The sequence below is a fragment of the Heterocephalus glaber genome, unplaced genomic scaffold, assembly GCF_053883595.1.
Source record: "Heterocephalus glaber isolate CG9 unplaced genomic scaffold, H.glaber_assembly_v1.0 deba00001457, whole genome shotgun sequence".
In the NCBI taxonomy this organism is placed as follows: Eukaryota; Metazoa; Chordata; class Mammalia; order Rodentia; family Bathyergidae; genus Heterocephalus; species Heterocephalus glaber.
The window spans coordinates 33264431-33268057 of NW_028258305.1; the positions used below are offsets into that span (position 1 = coordinate 33264431).

General features: G+C 43.2%; 1 pseudogene; it reads left to right on the forward strand.

The window, feature by feature from the left end:
- Positions 1-1271: 1271 nt before the first annotated feature.
- On the forward strand, positions 1272-2890 carry LOC101720721 (cytoplasmic polyadenylation element-binding protein 1-like; annotated as a pseudogene).
- Positions 2891-3627: the final 737 nt, after the last annotated feature.

Genomic DNA, 3627 nt, shown 5'->3' on the forward strand with positions numbered 1-3627 from the left:
TGTAATTTATGAAGAACTTAGTATTATGTCAATTATTCTTTTATAACATTATAAGCCCATTTAATCTTCCAACGACTATGAGTGAACAGTGTTATTTTCTTTTTTTTTATATGCAAAAGAACCAAGAAAAAAAATGAAAACATTTTCCGTTTTTTCCCAGTTGCTAAACAACTGGGTCTCTAGACTGTATAGATGGGTGGTATATGAATGTTAAGCCACCTTCTTTACCGGACAACTGCAATTTAAGCTATAGACTTAGGCAAATCTTTCCAAAAGCTCCATCACTGGCTACTGAATTTCAGCTACTCTTTTTTCTTTTAATCTCCTGCTTTCTGCTTTCCAATCAATACCTCTTTTACTTCTTGCCATTTTCTTTTTCATGGCCTTCTTATCTAATAACCTATCTTGAAACTATCATAACTTTCCAATTGTAACATGAAAATATAATATGAAATGGGCATTTCTATAAAATGTCTATGAAAATGCCCATTTCATATTATATTTTCATGTTACAATTGGAAAGTTATAGTAGTTGCATTTCTATCGTGTAACCTATGAAGTTGTTGCTTGAAGAAATAACTTGAATGACTATTTGAAGAAATAACTTGAAATGTATGATTGTTTGAAGAAATAACATTTTTAAAAGATTGTGTTAGGATTGTTGAAAAATGAGTTTAGTTTGTTTTTTCTTTTACAATGAGAAATTTTGAAAACTGAGTATTAATAAAGTAGCTGGTTGAGAATATGATGTAACATTTTTTAAAAACATGTTTTTAATCTGATGGGACAGTACATATGCAGTAGGGGGATGAAACTGATAATTATATGAAATAAGTGACAGCTGGATCCTAAATGGTACGGGTTCACAAAAAAAGTGGAAGGATCAGAGTATGAATAAGGTTGAAAGCAGTAATATGTGAGTGTAAGTGCTAAGAAATCAGCCAGGGTAGTTAGTGACATAAAAGAAAAACAAATCCTCACTGATTTACGGAAAAGAACAGTATAATAAAATTGTCAAGTAGCTGAGTCCTGGGACTTTGGGTTAAGGACAAGGATAATGTGTAAGGACTAACTTCATCAAGAACCAAGTCTTTGCTCAAATTTCAATCTGCCATTGAAAACATTTTTTGTGCATTCTTTGATCCAAAAATGAGGTTATTGGCCTGAGCCAGCTGGCCCGTCCGTCAGTCTGTCAGCGCGAGGGCCCAGGCCCCATGGCCATGTTCCCACCAGAAGAAGAAAGAGGAAAGATGAAAGATTGCTGAGACAATCAGGAAGTGCCTGCACTCTCCACATGTAGCGATGCCAGTATCTTTTGAAGGATAAATGCCATATTGGACAATTCTTTGGATTTCAGTAGAGTCTGCACTACACCAGTAAATCGAGGAATGCATGATCATTTACCAGACTTCCAGGACTCTGAAGAAACAGTTACAAGCAAGATGGTTTTCCCCACCTCTGCGCAAGAATCTTCCCGTGGCCTCCCAGATGCAAACGACTTGTGCCTTGTCCTGCAGTCCCTCAGTCTAACAGGCTGGGACCCACCCTGGAGCACCCAGGACTCAGAAGCCTCATCCCAGAGCAGCACACAATTCAGTACTGAGTATGCTCCATAACTCACTGGAAAATGTTCTAGGAAAACCCCTCTTGAGCTTTCTGCCTCTGGATCTCCTTGGGTCTGACTTGGACAAGTTTCCAGCACCCTCAGTCAGAGGATCCCGCTTGGACATCCAGCCCATCCTGGATTCCCGTTCTAGCAGCCCCTCTGACTCAGACACAAGCAGCTTCAGTTCTGGATCAGATGATCTCTCAGATTTGATTGCAAGCCTCTGCATTTCTCTTCCTCAGCCCTTCCTGTCTCTGACAGGGAGTAGTCCCAGAGACCCCTTAAAGATGGGGGTTGGGTCTCGCATGGACCAAGAGCAAACTGCTATCACCGCAGTTACACCTTCCCCAACCAGTGTTTCAAAGAGATGGCCAGGAACTTCCATATGGCCATCCTGGGGCCTCCTTGAAGCTCCCAAGGATCCCTTCAGCATAGAGAGAGAGAACAGGCTGCACCTGCAAGCTGCAGCTGTGAACGAAGCCACCTGTACCTGGAGTGGCCAGCTTCTTCCCTGGAACTATAAGAATCCCGTCTACTCTTGCAAGGTGCTCTTAGGAGGTGTTCCTTGGGATAGTATGGAAGCTGGATTAGTTAGCACCTTCTGTGTTTTTGGTTCTCTGAGTGTGGAGTGGCCTGGTAAGGATGGCAAACACGCCTGGTGTCCTCCCAAAGGGTATGTATAACTGGTCTTTGAACTCGAGAAGTCTGTCCGGGCCTTGCTTCAGGCTTGCTCCACGACCCACTGAGCCCAGATGGTTTGAGTGAATATTATTTCAAGATGTCCAGCCGAAGGATGCACTTCAAGGAGGTGCAGGTGATCCCCTGGATCTTGGCTGACAGCAACTTTGTCCAGAGTCCATCTTAAAGGCTGGATCCCAGTAGGACAGTGTTTGTTTGTGCCCTGCACGGGATGCTTAATGCCGAGGCCCTGGCTGCTATCCTGAACGACCTATTTGGTGTTGTGACTTTCGCTGGGATTGACACAGATAAGCACAAGTATCCCATTGGATCTGGCCGAGTTACTTTCAATAATCGAAGTAGTTACCTGAAAGCAGTCAGTGCTGCTTTTGTGGAGATCAAAACTACCAAGTTCACCAAGAAGGTTCAGATCGACCCCTACCTAGAAGATTCTCTGTGTCACATCTGCAGTTCTCAGCCTGGCCCCTTCTTCTGTCGAAATCAGGTCTGCTCCAAGTACTTCTGCCGGAGCTGCTGGCATTGGCGGCACAGCATGGAAGCCCTGCGTCACCACAGCCCCCTGATGCGGAACCAGAAGAACTGAGATTCCAGCTAGAAGAGCAGGCAGTTTGCCAAGTGGCTGGTGGTGCCCAAGGCTGGCAGGGTCAGGTAGCAACCTGAACTGCTACCCTGCCATTGGCAACCAGGGAGCTGGCTTCCCGAGGACAAGGGAAAATCATAGTCACCTTTGCAATTGCTGAGCCTGTCTTTGTTTCTGCATTAATTCATGCACAATGAGTTTTGTTGGGTTTTGTTTTCAGGGGGTGTGCCAGGGCAAGGACCCTGTGGCTTTCTCACCCTCCAAGCAACTCCATAGTTTTCCCAGATTTTAGTTCCTCATTTTGCAGATGAAAAGCAAAAAAAAGAACTATGTGTCCAGGAGGTAATGACACAAATGCCTACATCTAGGTTTATTTATTAAAGCGCCTTTTTACATTCCTTGCAATACTGATGGTGATGATGTGCAGGTCTCATTGGTTTCATTCTTGCAGTTGCCATACAGAGCCTTTCCATTTATTTAACCCCCACCTGAACGGCATAAACTGAGTGTTCAGCTGGTGTTTTTTACTGTAAACAACAAGGAGACTTTGCTCTTCATTTAAACCAAAATCATATTTCATATTTTACGCTCGAGGGTTTTTACTGCTCCCTTTTTACACTCCTTAAAACAGTTTTTAAGTCATTTGGAACAAGAGATTTTTTTTCTTTCCTGGCAGCTTTTAACATTATAGAAAATTTGTGTCTGGGGGACTGCTGGCCACTGTTTCTCACAGTTGCGAATC